At 38.0% G+C, this 19,793-nt stretch overlaps 2 pseudogenes across 1 annotated transcript; both read right to left on the bottom strand.

The window, feature by feature from the left end:
* LOC144455345 (glycogenin-1-like) overlaps window positions 1-8,286 on the bottom strand; it is a 36,399-nt pseudogene extending 28,113 nt beyond the window's left edge.
* Window positions 8,262-8,894, bottom strand: LOC110203873 (immunoglobulin heavy variable 3-74-like; annotated as a pseudogene). The gene is made up of 2 exons (XR_013484060.1): window positions 8,762-8,894; window positions 8,262-8,678 (listed from the first exon to the last, which is right to left on the bottom strand). The product of XR_013484060.1 is annotated as an immunoglobulin heavy variable 3-74-like (transcript).
* Between the last annotated feature and the right edge of the window lie 10,899 nt (window positions 8,895-19,793).

Below are 19,793 nucleotides of genomic sequence, written 5' to 3'. Positions count from 1 at the left end.
GAGAAAATTGTCACACTGAAGCAATTTTGGTACAGTTTTCAATGAATTCAAATATTCTAGAGAGAAATTTGTTACAGGGTTTTTTTTCCATTTCTCATTGCACAATAGTATTCCATCGAAGTCATACACCACAACTTGTCTAATCATTTGCTAGTTGATGAGCATCACCTCAATTTCCAATTCTTTGCCACCACAAAAAGGGCTGATATAAATATTATTGTACATAAAAGACCATTTCCTTTTTTTGGTTTCATTTTGTTTTTTCTCTATTTGGGATACTAACTTAGTACTAGTATAACTGGATGAAAGGGTATGCACAGTTTGGAAGACTTACATAAACTGTTGCAAAATGAAATGAGCAGAACTGCAACAACACTGCAGTATTGTAAGATGATAACTATGAATGACTTAGCTATTCTCAGCAATACAATGATCCAAGACAATTCCTAAGCACTTAGGAGAGAAATGCTATTCACCTAAAAGAAAGAACTAAAGGAATCTGAATGTAGATCAAAGCATACTTCTTTAAACTTTATTTTTCTTCCAGGTTTTTGTTTTTTATCTGGGTTATTTTATTCACATTTCTAATATGGAAATATGATTTGCATGTTTGCTTGCCTTCTTGTTTGAAGAGTGAATGAAGGGAGAGAGGGAATTTGAAAGTCAAATTTTTAAAAAAGGAATGCAAAAAAATTTTTACATGTAAATGGAATAAAACATTAAAATAAAAAATCAAACGATTGAGAATTTCAAACTACATATTTTAAAAATCATAGAAGGTAGGCTTCTGAAAACCTTTTCACACAATATATTTATCTAGTCTTGTTGCTTTTCTCAAAAAAGAATTTTACTCCAATTAATTTTCAACTGCAATTCCAATTAATTCTAATTCCCTCCTAAGTAGGATTAGAGATAAGCGATCTATAAAACGCCTATACTTTGAGACATGGTCCACATGTGTGTTTATCTTCAATTAAATAATAAACATAAGCAAAATTGGAGCTCCTTTTCAGTTAACACAATATAGTCCAAAGTTTCTTTCCCCTTAGATAACTGATTGAAGTAAAACCCTTTTCCTCAATGCAAAATAGAAATTCTAAAACTGGCTAATGGGAAAATAAAAACAAAAACTATTAAGCAATAATGGAAAAAGAAATTGCATTCCAAATAACTATAAATGTATAAAATATCTTGGAATCAAGCTACCAAACTGCACAAAAGACCCATATACATTCAAATTACAAAATGTCCCTTAAAGAAATAAAAACAATGTAAATAGATGGAAGAATATTAAATGCTCATGGATAGACCCTGTTAGTATAATAAAATGACAATGTATCAAAATTAGTATACCCTTTTGATGCAATCAACTGACCAAAAGAATACATTATAGATCTTGATAAAATAGTAACAAAATTCATTTGGAAAAGCAAAAGATCAAGAATATCAATGGAAATTATTACAAGAAGTAGAGAAGAAAGAATAGCATGTCCTCACCTCAAATAAAGCAACGGTTATCAAATAACTTTATGTTGTTGACAAAAGAGAGAAAATACTGGAACAGACTACACAAGGGAGAATCAGAAAAAATGGAACTTAGTGTTTGGAAAAACCCAGTATTTGATAGAGGGGAAAATATCAGGTATGTAAGAAGAAGATCATGATTTGATCAATGAAAAAAACAACTGCAAAGAATGGTAAACAGAGTAGATTTCTATCAATTGAACAAACGCTTATCAAATTGGAGTACATGACCATAACAGAATATTACAATAAGAAACTTTTTATAAGAAGTATACATAATAATAATAGTGGTTATTATAATTATTATTATCTAAACTAACATTTATATAGGAAAGTAAGGACTTGTTCTCCTAAATAAATCATGGGATATTAATATAATACAATATTATTGTTGCACAAGAATTGATGAAATGGACAGGTTTGGAGAAAACTGGGAAGACATCAATGAGCTGCTGCAAAGAGGAGTAGCAGTGGGAGAACAATTTATACTATCACAACACCAGTATAAAGAAAAATGATTTTGAAAGATTTTAGAATTCAAGTAAATACCACATGAATCCAGAGAACTGAAGATGAAACATACCTCTCATCTCAGGCAGGGAAGTGATGAACTTAAAATAAAGAGAAAGGATATGCATTTTTGGCAAGGTCCAGGTAAGAATTTTTTTCCCCCAGAAAATTCCTTTATAAACCTTTGAAAGTGAAGTACTCAGTGGTCTCATGGTGTGATGAGCTGGGGGAAAAGGAGGAAAATTCTTATGTGATACCATAAATGAGATGCTAAAAGAAACCACTGACAAGTGTTATCACAGGAGAGAGGTGAATGATATCATGGAAGTGGAGCTAACAACGTCATGGCATACAACAAGTCATTTCAGGAGAGAGCAGAGGGGAATTTTTTCCAAACTGTGTCATTTAAGGGGGAAGGCTAAATTTGAATAAATGAGAATTTGAATAATAACATTCTCCCCAACAGTGAGAAGAAGAGAAGAGACAAGGACACACTCCCTTGGGGTAGTACAGAGTGACAAGACAGAAGGAATTAAAGGTTGATTTGGGGACAGTTGGAACATTCTTGGTGCATTTTTAAAAGATACAGTTATATAAAGTTGAGCAAAAGTAGAATTTCCCTAGGGAAAGAAAATCTTACATTGTCCCGATAAAAATTTCAAGCCTATCTATACCCTATTATGGTAACACAAAACTTCTAAAGGTACAGCTATAAAATAATCATCTTTCTTCCAAATAATTGAGAAAAGCTAATCAATTCTTAGCTATTTTGTTTTGGGGAAAGACAAGAAAGGTAGCAAGTAGTTGTGCAGATATTATAGCAGTCAGCAATCAGTAGTTTGGTTTAACTGTAACAGGAAAGCTGACTACTCTGTCTTAGGTGATCCTACCACATTTTTTTTTTCCATTTCTTGCCTTCAGGCAGCCCAGTGAGTCTGGCTTTCCAGAGTTTTCCTCTGGCCTGGATGGGCCCCTGGTATATGCAGTACAAAATTAAATAATAGAAAGGAGACTCCCCTTTAAGGAAAGGCATACCACACGCTAACTCTATTCCCCTTAACACCACTAATTAATTCATTTTTAGCGCAGTGAATTCATGATGGTCTAAATTTCTCTAGTCTAATTTTTTTGGTGTAATTTAAGAGAGTTATTGTACTTTTTATCCATAAAAGGATTCTGCTTCTTGTCAAACCAGCTCTCTCTTAGAAACTAACCCCCCCATTTCTTCTTCCACACCATTTAGAAAGAGAGATTCTATTATATTCTTTTTGTAGTTTATCATAACCTCCCTCCCAACATCCTTTGAGCAAATTAAATAAATTTAGACCAATACTCTTTTGGCTTCACCATAACTTTACCTTATTGTTGTACCACAATCCAGACCAATTGACCTAGCTGTCTGGAGTCAGATGGCTTGGGTTCAAATTCTACCTTTCACGCTTTGGCACTGTGATCTACAAAGAATCATTTAAATTCCCTTACCTTCAGTTTTCTCTTTGTGAGGATTAGACTAGGTGCCCCCAGAGGTGTTTTTCAGCTCCAGAACTGGACCAGCCATTTAATGCTATTACCTCATGGCTTGTAACAAGCATGTGAGCATCAGTGGACAAACATAAATTTTAAAGAAACAGAAATAAGCTTTAGAATAGATTGCTCTAGGCAAGGGGGGAAAGGAGAGATAATAAGACTAATGTGAAAATATGTTTTACATGATTGTACATGTTACAGAGGAGGGAGAGATAAAAATTTGGAACTCAAAATCTTTTTTATTGTGCTGTGTTATGGAAATGCTTGTTATGTCTGTGAATTGAATGTGAAATATATTTTTTAAAAAACAACGAATTCAGCTCAAATACCAGTGAGGAGGCTCTACATGGTCAGTCATCAGGATAAAAAAAAAATCACACAAGACTGAAGTTCCTGTCCTAGCTAGAGGATTTGTGTTGGTTTTCACACCAAGGGAGAAAGGAGTTTGCTTGTCCTCTTCCCTTCATTCTTGTTGTTTGTCTTCATTCTCAAGGAGGACCATGGCATCAGGAAGGTGATGTCATGACTTGCAAGTCAATTGGATTAAAGTGATGGAGGGCTGTCCAAAGTCACCAGTGACTCACTTTCTTCTCCAGAGCCACCTGGGTCCAGTGGCAAGAAATAAATCAGGATGAGTAAAGATATCCCCCTCATCCCTTCAATACAGGAAAAAACAGCTGCCACCTCCTTGGGGTTAGTCCTCTCCTTGATCTGCAGAGAAGGATTCTCCAGAACTGGTTCTAAAACCCTGGAGAACATTATATGACACTAAAATATGCACATTGATGATGCAAAAGACAGGGTCTGTCCTTCCCCATCACTCCAATTATTCTCAATACCAAGAAAATGTTATTAGGCTTTTTTCTGTCACCGATATTTTTTTGAGGCAGTCCACTCCAATTTCCTGATTGAATTAAATATGCTCATGGGTACTTTCCCCCTCTACATCTCTACCCCTATCCTTGGCTCTTGTGTTTCCTTCTGGTGCCTTTGCTTATTTTTAAAATTGGAATCCACCTGTTATTTACCTCTACTGCCAATCATATTCTCTCATATCTCTCTTCCAGCTAGAGTAAATGAAACATGAAATGGACAGGAGGTGGAAAGAAAGCTTCCATTGTATCACTAGGTATATGCTGTTTCTAATATAGGTCCATCATTTAGGGTGTGACAGTGACATAGCCACCCCAAAACTGACCTCCCCCACTTCTTCTACAGCATTTAGAAAGAGAGTTTCTGCTATATTCTCTTTGTAGTTTATAATAACCTCCTCCTCAACTTACTTTGAACACGTTATGCCCTTATGGGCATGAGTTCATCTTCTACATTGTCAGAGCATTTTGGACTGAACTTCCAAATGAAGACACCATTCTCCTTACTCAGAGCTTCCAAGTCTGCCATCACTATGTCCTCAGGAAATAAGTATCTTTCCCTGTTCTTATTTACTTTCTTTTTTCTTTTCTACTAAGGAGGAAAGGAGGTGGGTCAGTGCTCTTATTCCATGGGGTAGAATGGGTAAAGATGGGAAAGTAAGCGTAGGGGTTTTGAGGTCCATTAGGACCTTTCCAAAAAAGCAAATTATTTTCACATCAGCCATTAGGATTGTGAAATCTTGTATAATGCATAGAATCTGAACTATGTCAATTTTGTATGTTTTTTTTTTCCATCACTGGCGCAGGACTTGTATTTTCATTTTTCAGTTGTGGCTTGATAATCTTTAGAAAAAAAGTAAAAATTCCATACATTACATAGAACATAGTTAAATTTTACAAGTAGGTCCTTCCCCTTTTTTCATTCTCACTGGATATAGACCTAGCACTGGTATTGTTGGATTAAAGGGTATCCTTATGTTGTGGCCAAGAAATGGAAGTTGAGGTGATGGGTATGAATTGGGGAATGGCTAAATAAGCTGTAATATGATTTATGATGGAATATTATTGTGCTATAAGAAATAAGCAAGATGATTTCAAGAAAACCTGAAAAACTTACTTGAACTGATGCAAAGTGAGCAGAACCAAAAGAAAGTTGCACACAATAACAGCAATATTGTGTGATGATCAACTATGATGGACTTAGCTCTTCTCAGCAACACAATGATCCAAGATATTTCCAAAAGACTCAAGATGAATAATAGTATCCCACTCCAGAGAAAGAACTATGGAGTCTGGATGCATATTAAAGCATATTATTTTCTGTAATTTGCTATTTTTTCTTTGTCCTGGTTTTTCCCTTTTGTGATTCATCTTTCATAATATGACTAATGTGAAAATATATTTAACATGATTACACATGTTACAAAGGAGGGAGAGAGAAAAATTTGGGACTCAATCTTATAAAAATGAATGTTGAAAACAATCTTTACATGTAATTGGAAAAAATTAAGTAGTGTTAAGTGCAAAAATAATAATAATAAATTTTTAAAGCTCATCAATGTTTGTCATTTCCAGGATATCTGCATCCATAAACAGACATTTTGAATACTAATTTGGTGACCAGAAATGGAATTTGGTAAACAAGACACCAAGCACAGTTCTTTTTATTAAGTTTAGATGAGCTGAATCCTCACTTTCCAAGATGATTACTGGATCAAAAATCTTTTCTAAACATTTCCGCTCTGGTGCCAGTGGAGTTAACATTGCTGAGAAGGCAGTGAATAATTGCTGTTGAGGGCAAAAAGCTCAGGTGTCAGGGTAAGAGGGCACCTGAGAAGAGTAACTAGAATTTCCGTACTTTTAAAAATAAATTTAAATCCTGTTAAATAAGTCATTCTAGCAGTGTTTACCCACTTGTATTAATACTTTTGGGATTGTATTGGTCAGCCAGTCCCTAGAACTTCCTCATGCATACTCAGTTCCTTTCATACTTCGAGGCCTAAAAATATTCTGAGGGTGATTAATGAAATTACTTACATCAGCTAAAGCTATAAACACTTTTTTTTATACTTGATTACAAGTTGTGAATGGGACATTGCTTAGTCTCTATGTAAAGGCATTTTTAATCTGTGCATAACACATGTGATATTGCTCAGTATTGAATACTGAGAATATTGAAATGGATCTTCTAAGATTTTCTTATTGATTTTATTTACAATTAATTGATTATGCCTTGTAACTGAGTACTTAGTTACGGTTCTATGTCTCTGAACTTAGTTCAGAATTCAGCTGACCTGTGAGGGGTTAAGGTTTGAAATCCAGTTCTCTTGCTAATCAGTGTATTCTTGTGTCTGAAGGAATTCTGCTAACCCTGAGGGAATATGGTTTGCCATAAGGGAATTGGGCCTAATATCTTTACACCACCAAACTATCCTCCAGGGATATCTGGTTTGCTATCCAAAGAAGTCTAGACCACTATCTTCTAACATGAAAGTAGACTCAAAGTAACCACTTCTTAGTCATAAATGGGAAAGAAGGAGGGTTGGTGTTAGGCCCCACTCCAAATTTCCAAACAATCATGTTGTTCCCCACACTTCACCTATGTAAAAAACTCATGTTGACCTCAAGCCCTTGATGTCACCTATCCTGTTCTGTTCTTTGTTCTGTACTAGCCAGTTTACAAAGAGCTGTTTTTTGCTTGGGATCTTTGTCTGTAGACTGAGGCACTTTTGACCCATCTTGTTCTCAGGTTACGAACCTTGATGATAGAATATATGCTTGCTTAGAGAAAGGTGCCTTAATTTACCTTTTTGTTAAATTTAATTCATAACAATACTCAATAATTTATTATACCTCATATGGATATGTTAAAATGTGGAAGTATTTACTCATTATGTATATAACATGGAAATCAGAAATAGAACAAAGCTCAGCAATTTGGAGAGCCAAATTCAAAAAGGAACAGAAGGTCAAATCAGCAACAAGTATTTATTTATTGAGCATAGTAAACTATGTGCCAAGCACAGCGCTAAGTACTGGGGATATGAAGAAAGGCAAAAAATTGTACCTCTTTTTAAGGAGGTCACTCTTATTTAAAGACACAATACTGAAATAATAATGCACTGTCTATTTATCTACATCTGTGTGTGTGATGTATGTATATATGCAGCATAAAGGTGGAATTAAAGAGGATGGGAAAGTAGAAGGTGGGGAGTATTTTAGGTAAGATTTAAGGAGGTCAAGGGGCCAGGAGGCAGGGATGAGGAGGAGAAGAATTCCAGCCAGTGAAAATACACAATAGAGAGATGGAATCTGTTGTGAAAGGAACAGCAAGGAGATCAGTGTCATTGGATTGATGAGCATGTGGAAAGACTAAGGTAGAATAACAGGAAGGAGCCATGCTACAAAAGGATTTAAAAGCCAAATCAGAACTTATGTTTTATTCTGGATTCACCAGAACTTAGGGGAAAAACTGTCATATCTATGATTTTAGGAAGGTGATATTAATAGCTGAGTTTCCTGTGAACTGGAGTGAAGAGAGTACTAAGGCTGGGAGAACAAATATCAAGCTAGCATAATAGTCCAGGTATGAGTTGGTAAAGGCCTACCTCAGGGTGGTTGCAGTACCTTCAGGAGAGAAGGTAAGTACAGTAGATTCTGATAAAGTAGAATGGACAATACGTAACTACTAATTGATTATGGGGTAGAGGTGGGACTGAGAGTGAGGCATTAAGAATGATAGCTAGGTACTGGAAAAGTTGCTTTCTCCTGGGACAGAAGAAAAACACCACAAGCCATAAATAGAACTTCACTATACCTGTTCCTGGATATAGGCATCTTTTACTTTCTGCATCATGAGCTCAGTCCACTTCTTGCCTCACTGACACTTCCCCTCCTGGCAGGGGAAGTTTTTTATCAGGTCTCACATTCCTTTTCCTCACTGTGTCTCTTGCACAGTAATACACAGCTGTGTCCTCAGTCTCAAGGGAAGTCATTTGTAGATATAACATGCTGTTGCCATTATCTCTGGAGATGGTGAATCGGCCTTTCACAGAGTCTGCATAGTATGTACTACTACTACCAATGCTTGCAAGCCATTCCAGTCCCTTTCCTGAAGCCTGGCGGACCCAGTGCATCCAGTAGCTGCTGAAAGTAAATCCAGAACTTTGCAGGAGAGACTCAGAGATCCCCCAGGCTGTATCACATCTCCCCCAGACTCCACCAGCTCCACATCACACTGGACACCTGCAACACAGAGACATTACATTAAAGTCAATAGTCACATGAAGTCACCACTTCACATTGTCCCTTCCTCTCCATAAAACTACCTTGGAAAATGGTCAGAAGGAAAATCCAGTTCAGCCTAAATTTCATGGTGAGTTTCCAGGTTAGTCCTCTGTGGGGAAGGACACAGAGCACTTGAGTTTGTCTCCCACAGGAGGTACAGGTACAGGTTTGGGGCTGCTTTTCATCCCAGTGGGGAGGGACCCAATTTGCATGTCTTGCTCTATTCAAAAAGAGGAAGAACACCTTCTTCCTCCCAGGGAGAAGTTCCTTTCCTGAACTTCGGATAGTTCTCTTAGAACTAGTGCCAAAGGACTGGGGAATGTTGTTGACACTGAGACTCTCAGAACTGATGGTTTTGACTCAGTGTCAATGACCCCACATTGCTTAAATAACTCTAAACAGTTGGATGACATGTTCTAGGCTTTTCTGCGCTCTTAATATATTTCTAATTGATCTTAGGCCCATTTCTGAATGACAGACTTCCTCAAACATCTTCCATTTCCAACCACCAACAGACTGAATCTTTTCTGAGTATCAGTTTCTTCTCAGGGTCTCTTTTCCTGATCCTTGGCACTCTGTTGCTTCCACCTCAACTTTTCATGTCCTTTTACCTAGGATTACATTTCACCTAAATTATTTACCCACACTTTAAGTTACACCCAGTCATTGCGTTGATAGGAATACCTCATATACCTTTTTCAAATCTTCTAGGTGGAGAAATTGAGTTATGAAAGTCACTGCTCACAAAAAGAGATTTGCAAGTCTCCACCAACAACACCTTGTTCCTCAATCAGACAAAGCGTATTTAATGGGAGAGAGAAACTGTTATCCTTTGTGATTATGGAGCAAGTATGAATAAGATTTCCATGAGATGATCCTTATATTTCAAGTTCCATTTTCATCACCCAGAAGATCTAGCTCTGCTGCCACCTGCTGAATATTTTATTGTTTACTCAGAAATATGTTTCCATTCTGACTTCCACATTCTTTTTTTAAAGAAGGGATATTTATAATGTCAGGGGCCTTATCCTTTTAGAGTTCTATATCTAGAATCATTCCAATATCATCTTTTTTTTTTCTTAAGGACTCAACTCAGTGGGGGAAAAAAAAACAAGTAAAAAGCCAACAATCCCTCTCTTAATCACCATTATAGCTATGGAGTCTTCATCATAAAGCAAGGACTCTGAGCCATGTTTATTTGGTTTCTTTCTCCTGTTATTGTTATTACATTTTGAGTGGCTCCTTCTTACTCCGTTGTTTGCCAAATTAAGGATAATTTATAATACAATAGAGCTCTGAAAAGAGCCCAATGAGTATACAAGAGAAAAGCATAGATTGGTACTCTTCAAGTGCTGACTCCATAAGTCATTTTTTCAGACATGCTGTTATAAGTGTCTTAGATTTTTAAAGTTTTCCCATTTCAGACATAAAATGATCACCCTATGTGTCGTATTCACAGATAGTAAAGGTTGCAAAACTTGGGAATGTCTCATTCACTCTTTGTAAAGCAAATTTAAATAAAGCTTTATATCTTTCATTCCCTTAGTTAACATGAACACTTTTGATCAACCTGAGAGTATTTAGGGTGCTTGGTATATGACGAAGGCAACTGATGCCATGCAAGCAAGATCTAAATTAGCCATGACCCTTGCCATGATATAAAAAAAGCAATCTAACCAGCTCTATTTTAAATAGAGGGATAATCAGCTCTGCTTTCAGATGTTGAGCTAAGGAGAAAAGCAGCCCCAGGTAATACAACACTAAGAACTGGGCGGCAAAGATTCTGTTCCCAGAAAAAGTAACATTTTACTGTTATAAATAACCAGTTTAACTACAACGGACATGTAAAAGAAGACACTATCTGCATAGAAAGAAAGAACTAATAAATAGATTACAGAATGATTTTACAAATATACATATTAGCAATCTCTAGGTGAGCGGAAATAAAGAAAGATCTTTAAATGATAATTTTTCAAAAGTTTATTCAAACTTATTTAAAGGGAATAGCATGCTGTGCATAATATATTTTCAGTTTCATATGAAATGACTTTTTATTATACTATGTTGTGGAAATGGTTGTTTTCACCCATAAATTAAAAATAAAATAAATTTTAAACATTTTAAAGAGCACTATGGAAATTTCACAATAAGAGAAAGGAAGTCAGGGTGTTGAAGTGGCAGAGAGTTGCATTGGCTTGGCCACGTGTGTTCCTTATGTGTATCTTTTAACCAGCATACTATGCATGGGCCCACTCTTTCCGTTGACTACTTGTATGTTTGTGGAAAAGTGTGCCTCATATTTATAGTGGAAAGTTTAATGCTCTAATGGTTTGCTTTGCTTTGAACTAGTTGTGCCAAGTGGTTTGAGTCCTTGAGTATGGACTCACCAATACCTGGGGTACTTGATCTCTTGATCTTCCAACCTATAAACATGATGTAGAGGAGTAGATCAAGAAGGGAATGCTACATTAGAAATCACACCCCCTGGGGAAAATTTTTTTAAATGTCCTTCAATAAGAATATAAAGAAATGTGTATCAAAATCTGATCATATATTCTTAGTCTTCTGATTAACAAAATGGAGAAATCTCTTTCCTCTCCAATCCTTTCTGATTTGGTGCTTGGGTGTTTATGTTTGGGTGCTTGTACTTGGACCCCAATTTACCTTAGTGCCAAACAGTATAATAAATTTTGACTTAAGCATTCAATTAAGAGCATCACATTTCATTTGAAATATTACCAGAATGAATTGAATTACCTTTTGGTTGTGTTCCAGTACTCAAAAACTTTTCTCCTTTATATGTGGTAGAAGAAATTAAGTGCTACTCAATCTGCCTCTCTTTGATCTCAGGGAAAAAGGTTTACCCTTCTTTCCTCCTTATCTTTCTCTCTTCTACATACAACAACTTGGCCAAAGTTGGAATGTAAAGAGAGAGAAGGAGAAAGAATTATTTCCCTAACAGTTCTCCAAAAATTTCAAAACCTTTTACTCTCAAACCCCCTGTTCACACTGTTCATGCATATAGCTTATGCTTTTCTTTCTACCCATACTTCTACCCATACCCAAAACTTTCTTGTCTTCCTTCCACCTATTTATCCCTCTGATAGACTTTGATCTCATTTCTTTCTAATTCTGACCTGAAACTTAAAGGATCCTTCTCGACTTGCCTTTCACCAATCAGATAACCTAAATAATGAAGTATTTTTCTCTCTCTCATCCACCTGCTCCTCTGAGGCTGCTGTTACCAGGGAGGAAGAGGGGGAGAGAAAGAAAGCGGCATTCCAGAGCCAAGCTGCAGCCCTTGGAATGCTCTTCTTACTACCTGGTTGCAAAGAGTGTCAAATTACACACAGACACAAACACAGAACAGATACATAATAATGATAAGGAGGATCCAAAAGCTCAGAGAGACTTGTCAGAAATCCCCTACACAAATCAAACAATTTTATCGTGGTTCTCCAGATCTTATGGAGACCACGCAAAACTTTCCTTAAAGTCTTAGAGACTCAACTTTCTCCAGTTCTGTAAAAGATGACCTAAGGGCCAATCTCAAGGTGTAGAGGGAGATTGGCCCATCCTCTTTGCCTGTAAGCCTAAAAAACAAAAAAAGAAGAAGGACTGGCTCCTATAGTCTACTCTCCTTGACCAGTGTCCTGGTGAGGGAGAAAAAAAACCCACAGAAGTTCCCAACAAGGTGTCCCTTCCAAAGAGGGAAATCTGCTACAGCCTGTTGTATACTCAACCCAGCCCCAGCAAGCCTTCCTAGGTGCTTGAGGGTGAGAGGGTGAGAGGACAGGGGAGGCTTCCCCTGACTTGGAGAAGGCCTGAGACTTCACACAAGCCCAACGTTTGGGTTCCATAAATGTTGCGGTATGAGAAGTTGTAACCCCTCAAAGACTGGAGTACACAATGGGTCATCTGCAATGAATTCACAGACTCAAACATTATTTAAGTCAAGGTGGCAAAGATTTATTCCACGCTTCTCAGCGGGCAAGGATTCCTAAGGATCTTGTGATCTTAAAGCAGTACAGTTAAAGTTTATATAGGATGAAATACAGTAAAACATGCACCAAATATGTTGACTAGGTGATTCGGGGAGGGAGTAGGGAGTGGTTAAGGAGTGGTCAGTTCTTAAAAGAACATGCACTTCTTGTACCTAATGTACAGGCATTTAACCCAGAGTTCACTAGGAAAAGCATACAAGGGGGGACACATGGAGCTGTGGTGTTAGGCCTGCTACCTCACTAAGTTAACTAGAGTTCAGCGGTAACTGAGAGTTGTCCACTCTGCCACCAATCAATGTCGTGTTTGACAAGAGAGATGTAGGGAGTATATGCTTGGCTTAAGTCTAGAATGCAGTTACTGAGGAGCCCAGGATGTAGATAATGAGGTAGGGCAGTAGTGTAGGTACTCCAGTGGGTAAGAATGACTTTATGACCCAGTGCAAAGCCACTTTAAATTAATAATCCTTTCAGGTGATGTTTATAACTGCACCAAGGAGAGAGATAAGGGTCTTGCTGGGACCCGGTCATGAGTAATTGCTAGGCACAGTGTCCCTGGGCTGGGAAGAAACTGTCAGGGATAATGTTTCTGAGCCTAGGGAGAAATCGGGGTGCAAGTACAAGCACCCAAACATAAGCACCCTGTACAGCCTCTCAAATATTTCCAAAATGAATGAGAAGAAAAAGCAGTTTCAGCTAGCAACACCACCTAAGCACCAAGAATTCTAACAAGGCAGCATACTGATGAATTAACAGCAGAGAAGTCTTATTATACCTAATCCCTAACATGTTCTTTCAAAATTCCCTCTCATACCAGCTCCTAAACCCTTGCAGGGGTGGCACAACTTCACCCATGGCTTACAAGAGAACTAAATTCTTTCTAATCCACACTATGCAGCAGAGATGGAGGTATAGAAAATCAGATTTTTGCTTTCCTTGTAGTGGCAGTACGGCAGTATTCTGTGCTACAGCAGGTCTTAGCTAGAAAAACTAAGAAACAGAAGGAACTGCAGAGGAGAGTCAGAATGTGTACAACTCCACCAGATCTGAAGGAAAAGGTCCTGGAATCCACCTGAAGCCATTTTTTACTTTCAAAAATCACATGGGCAGAGACTGAAGCCACTGAAATGTGAATCCACCTATGACAGAAAGAGGCCAACACAGATTTCAGATCCAGACATCAGGGAATCTAACATCAAAGTGGAAGGAGTCAGAAGGGATGGGACAGGTGTATATAATGAAAAAAGATTGACATTTCCAAAGGTCTCAAGAAGAAGAAAATTCAGTTAGAGACCTTGAGGATAATTAAATAAACAGATAAGGAAGATATTAATAACTTAAGAAAAGAGCCCCTTGAACACCTAAACAATTCCAAACAACGAATAAATACTGCAATACAAAGAAAAATTAATCTATACATGACCAAATAGAAGGTTCTATGGATTCCCAAGGTCTCTTAGGAAGTGACAGTATGGAGTCACAGCAGAATGTTTCCTAATGGTGCAAGAAATAGTGCCAGAAAAAAATGGAGATTACAGGGTCTCTTTGGAAGCCCTGAGGAAGGACTCTGTTGCTTTGCCCATACTCAGATCAGGGTCACAGTCCTGGGTGGCAGTCCTGGGGCAAGGAGGAGCACTAGCACATGAGAGCTTACAGTCACAGTGGAGTTCCAGGACGTAAAAAGTACTTATGGTCCCTCACAGATCGAAGCATAGGCCAGAGGAGAGTAGTAAACATCTCTCCTTAGATCATACCACCTTGAAAGAACCAAAAATTTACAAAATGTCAAGCATTGAAGAAGAAACTCCTTATCTGATTAAAACTGAAAAAATTGGAAATACAATAGATATCCATTAATTAGACAATTGCTTAAGAAATTGTGGAACATGAACATAATAGAATATTGCTATGAAATAAGAAATTATGTGTGTAAGGAGTATATATAATACATATATAAGAATAATGTAATTATAATTATTATTATTACATTAACTAACATTTATATAGGAAAGTATGGACCGGTTCAGTAAATAAATCATGGTATATTAATATACTGGAATATTTTTCTTGCACAAGAATTGATGAAATAGAAAGGTTCAGAGAAAACTGGGAAAACATCTATGATCTGCTCAGAGAGGAGTAGCACTAGAACAATTTATACAATGACGGCACCACTATATGGAAAAATAATTCTTAAACAATTTACAATTAGGTCAATACAATACATACAACATGAATCCAGAGGATTGAAGATGAAACATACCTCTCATCTGTAGAGGGCCGGCTTTGGGGAGTTGGAGGGCTTAGGCCAGCCCGGGTCTTACCTGCAGTTTGTACGAAGCCTGACAGTGGTGAAACTCAGGATGTTGGCTCACCGCCCCTATGTTCTGTCTCTTGAGAACAGGATGCAGGAAGGGAGGAAAGGGATGGGGTACAGGACAGGATGCAGGAAAGAATGTAACAGACAAGGTACAAGGAAGTAAGGAAATCACCTAATTAGATTTGTACTTTTCATGAATAACAATGTTACTATTGCTTAATCCAGTACTATATAAGCCTGAGCCCTCAGATCAATAAACAGAGTTTGTTCTTCACTGCTCTCACCTGGCCCATGTTTCTTTCTCTCTTCACACTCTGCCGGCATCAGACCACAGCTAGGGATGCAGGCGCTCCCGGCACTCATCTCAGCCAGAGAAATGGTGAACTTAAAAAGAAGAAGAAACGACGTTCACTTTTTGGTAAGGCCTAAGTGGAATTATTTTCCTGAATTAACGCTTCAAGAGTGAAATACTTGGGGATGAAAGAACACAGCATGGTAACTGCATAGTATTTCTCACCACCATCGTTCTTAATAACTGAGACCACCCTAGCCCCTTCACTGAAGCACAGCAGACCCAGTGCATCCAGGAGTCACTGAGGGTGAATCTTTACAGGAATCTTTACAGCTTTACAGGAGAGGAGCAAGAGACACCCCTGGCTCTCTCACATCTCTGCCAAACACCACCAGGTGAACATCACATGAATACCTACAAAGACAGAGAGATTGCATTTAAATACAACAGTCATGTCACGTCCAAAACAACAGTGTCTCTCTATATCGAAAATTCTACCTTGGAAAATGATCAGAATAAATTTCAAATCAGAAAGGCAAGGAAAGATTTGCATAAAATAATGAAGAGCAAAGTGAGCAGAACCAAGAGTTTGTACACAGTAAAAGCAATATTGTTTTAAGAACAATTTTGAGCAACTAAGTAATTTTGACTATTATGAATACACAAATTAAAAATAAAGGACATAGGAAGAAAGACACTAACTGTATCCAGAGAAGGAACTGATGAATAGAAGTATGTATAGAATAATTTTATATATATGCATCTATATAGATATTTGCATCTAATGGTAGCCATCCATTTCTAGGGGTTGGTAGGTGGGGGGAAAGAAATTTACATGATAATATTGTTGTATATTTGGAAGGAATGGCAAGTTGTACATGGTAGCTTTGCAGGGTCATGTCCAATAATCTTTTTTATGGTACTGTGTTATAGAAATGTTTATTTTGTTCTATGAATTAAAAATAAAATTTTTTTATCCAATTCAAGGGTAGCTAGGCGGTAATGGACAAAGCACAGTTCAAATCCGGCCTCAGACACTTGACATTTAACTTGCTGTATGACCCTGGGCAAGTCACTTAACCCCAACTGTGTCATCAAAAAAAAATCCATTTCAGCCCAAATCCCAGTGTGGAGGCTCCACAGGGTCAGTCTTCAGGGTAAAGGAGAAGCCACACAAGACTGAAGTTCCTCTCCTGGAGCTGAGATTCTGGCTGGTTTTCATACCAAGGGAGAAAGAAGTCTGCATGTTGTCCTCCCTCAACAAGAGAAAGAACAGCTGCCACATCCTTGGTTTGTCCTCTGAAATGCAAAGAGAAAGATCCTCTAGAACTGTTTAAAGCCCTGGAGAACATTTTATGACACTAAGAATATACAATATTAGCTTATATCACTTTGTGCACTCTTGGACAGAGGTGGGAAGGAAGGGGAGAAAAATTTAAAACTCAAAAGCTTGTGGAAGTGATTGTTGATCATTCAAAATGAAATAATAATTAAAAAAGAAAATAATAATATACAATATTGATGATGAGAAGACAGTGTTGTCCTTCCTGCCAAGATACAAGGAGACACTTGTTTTCCAGAACTAAGGCCCAGAAAGCAGGCTGTGCCCTGACTTCCTTTGAAAACAATCCTTTTCTGCTCACCCTCGGGATGATCTCAGCCATAGCAAAATCCCAGAATTGTTACACACCAGCATCAGGTGGTCTCTGAGTATGGACAAGCACCTTTAGTACCCATGTTGCAGTCATGAAGCCCTGCTTTGAATCAAACTTGTCACATTATTGCTTTTACCCTTCCTTGTCAATGTTACTTCTACTTAGCCATTGGTATAAATATTGAGATCTCCCCACATTGCCTCGAGTCCTACAAGAGGATGGAGCTCAGTACATGTGTTCTTGTTGCAAGCCGTTTTTCCTCACTTTGAAATTAGCTTCTGTGATTCTTACTCTCCTATCTCTAAACTGCTTTATTTGATGCCTGTCATACACATATTAGAGACCAGCTCTGGCCAGGTTGACATTACCTGTCACTCCAATTGTTTTCATACCAAAAGAATGCTTATAAAGCTTCTCTGTTTCTGATATTTTCTGAGTCAATCTCCTTCTATGTCTGATTGATTTTGAACTGAATCTGCTCATGGTTACTTTTTTCTCAGTATCTCTGTCCCTGACCCTTGGCTCCCTGTAGAGGGCCAGCTTAAAGGGTCCTATCTGGGTTTAAGATCCAGAAAAAGCTTGACCTTTGCCTAGGCTTAGCCCACAGGACTCAATCATTAGGAAGCAGGGCTCTCCAAATCTCTCCCTGCAAGGGAGGTTCCAGAGACATTCTGTCTCATTCTCTGAATCTTATATTTACATATCACCCCTCTATGCAGGTGGCGTCTAGGCATCAGGTAAAGTCTTGGAGTTTTACATCCCAATCTAGGAACTCTAATTATGAGAAAATAGGTATTGTCCCTTATCAGCAGATGTTTGAGGAATGTCTCACGGGGATGACTCTTTGTAGCTGGGCTATATTTTCTCTATATATCCTGTACCGTCAGATGAATAAACTGAGTCAGTCTTTACTGATCGGCCTGGCCCACATCTCACATTTATTTCCCACCTCCGTTTGGTGTACTATTTCTTTGCTGGCAACATTTGGCACCCAGAACAGTGACCACATTGGAAGTCCGAGGAAGGTGCCTCCCTTGTATTCCAGAGAAAAGAAAACCCTTTGCAGCTATTAAGCTGTGGAATAAGGTCCTTGGCAGCAGGACCCTGTGGATTTACAGTAAAGGGAGTGATGGTCATCACAAATTCTCATGTAGCATTTCAAGGTTAAAAGGGGAAACCACCAGGCTTAGTGGGAGATTAAAAAATAAATTAGAAGAAAAAGATTAGAAGAAAAGATTAGAAGCAGGCTTGTAATTAGAGCATAAGAAAAATAAGGAAAAGGAGCTAGAGCATAAGAAATAGTGCTGCTTTAGAACGGCCTGCATACATACTTTTGGTTTGAAGAGGCACCGTTAGAATGAGAAGTATGGGTCAAGTACAAAGTGTGAAAAGAGATTGAGATTATTACCTAAGATTACTAAAGAAAATAGTGAAAGAAAGGTTTAGTTATTCCAAACAGTCAGCTACAGGAATTTTTAGAATATGTAGAAAAATGCTGCCCATGGTTTCCACAAGAAGGAACAATTGATTTAGAGAAATGGGAGATTGTAGGCAAGCAAATGAGTGAATACTACAGAGAAGAGGGCCCTGGTGCATTCTCGATTGCTACCTTTGAAATTTGTAATGTATTAAAAATATGTCTTATTCCCCTGGAGAAAGTACTAGTAGCTGAGAAAGTGATTTGGGTAGACAAGGGGGCAGAAACAGATGAGGAATAAGAAATCCATAAGGTCTTTGAGGAACAGTTGAGCATTGTAGAGGAGGAAGAGGAAGATGCAAGAGATGTGCATTCCCCTGAGCAACAGAAAGATGTGCATTCTCCTAAACAACAGAAAAATGTGTATTCACCTTCTGTTAAACAACAGCCTGGGAGAAAATTAAAATGCAAGGGCTTGTTAGAAGAGGCCATACAAAGGGCAGAAAGCAGAGGGGAAGAAGTGCCCATGGACTTAAAATCAGCTATTCCAAAAGGCCTGATGTTCCCAGTATATGAAGGAGAGGATCCCAGTAATCCAGGACAGATGATTAGGGAACATAGGACTTTTGAATTCAAAGTTTTAAAAGAATTAAAACAAGCTTCAGTGCAATATGGGCTAAATAGTCCCTATGTTCAAATATTATTAGATTCAATAGCTAATTCAACCATGGCCCCATATGATTGGTATTCACTAGCAAAAACATGTCTGGAGCCCCGAGATTATCTCATATGGAAATCAGAATTTACTGAGCAATGCGAAGAGCAGGTGGGACATAATACAAGAACAATCGTCCCTCTTTCTTTCGAACTGCTCACAGAGACAGGAATGTTTACTGCACTGCAGCAACAGTTAAATTATCCGCTCATAGCATATGAACAAAGTATGAAGGCTGCATGGGCGGCATGGTTAAAGGTTCCCGGGAAGCAAGATAGGTGAGCATCATATACTCAGATAAAGCAAGGCCCCCAAGAAACTTTCCCAGATTTTGTAGCCTGACTTATGTAAGCCATACAAAGGCACATTTATGATTCAAAAGCAGCCAAAATACTCCTTCAAAAATTGGCCAGTGAAAATGCTAATGCTGATTGTAAAAAAGCATTACAAGGTGGGAAGCCTAATACGAATATTAGAGAAATGATTCAGAGATGTGAGAATGTAGGGACCACGCAATTTCAGGTACAAGCTATGGCAGCGGCCCAAGCAGAAGTGCTAGTGGCTACCTTTCCTAACAGTCAGAAGGACCCATGAAAATTAAAATGCTTTAATTGCAGAAAGCCCAGCCATATGAAAAAGGATTGCAGGGCTCTTAGCAAGGCACTATATCAGC

This window comes from Phascolarctos cinereus, unplaced genomic scaffold (assembly GCF_003287225.1).
Source record: "Phascolarctos cinereus isolate Bilbo 61053 unplaced genomic scaffold, phaCin_HiC Scaffold_22;HRSCAF=505, whole genome shotgun sequence".
Taxonomy (NCBI): Eukaryota; Metazoa; Chordata; class Mammalia; order Diprotodontia; family Phascolarctidae; genus Phascolarctos; species Phascolarctos cinereus.
This window is presented reverse-complemented; position numbering and strand designations above follow the sequence as displayed.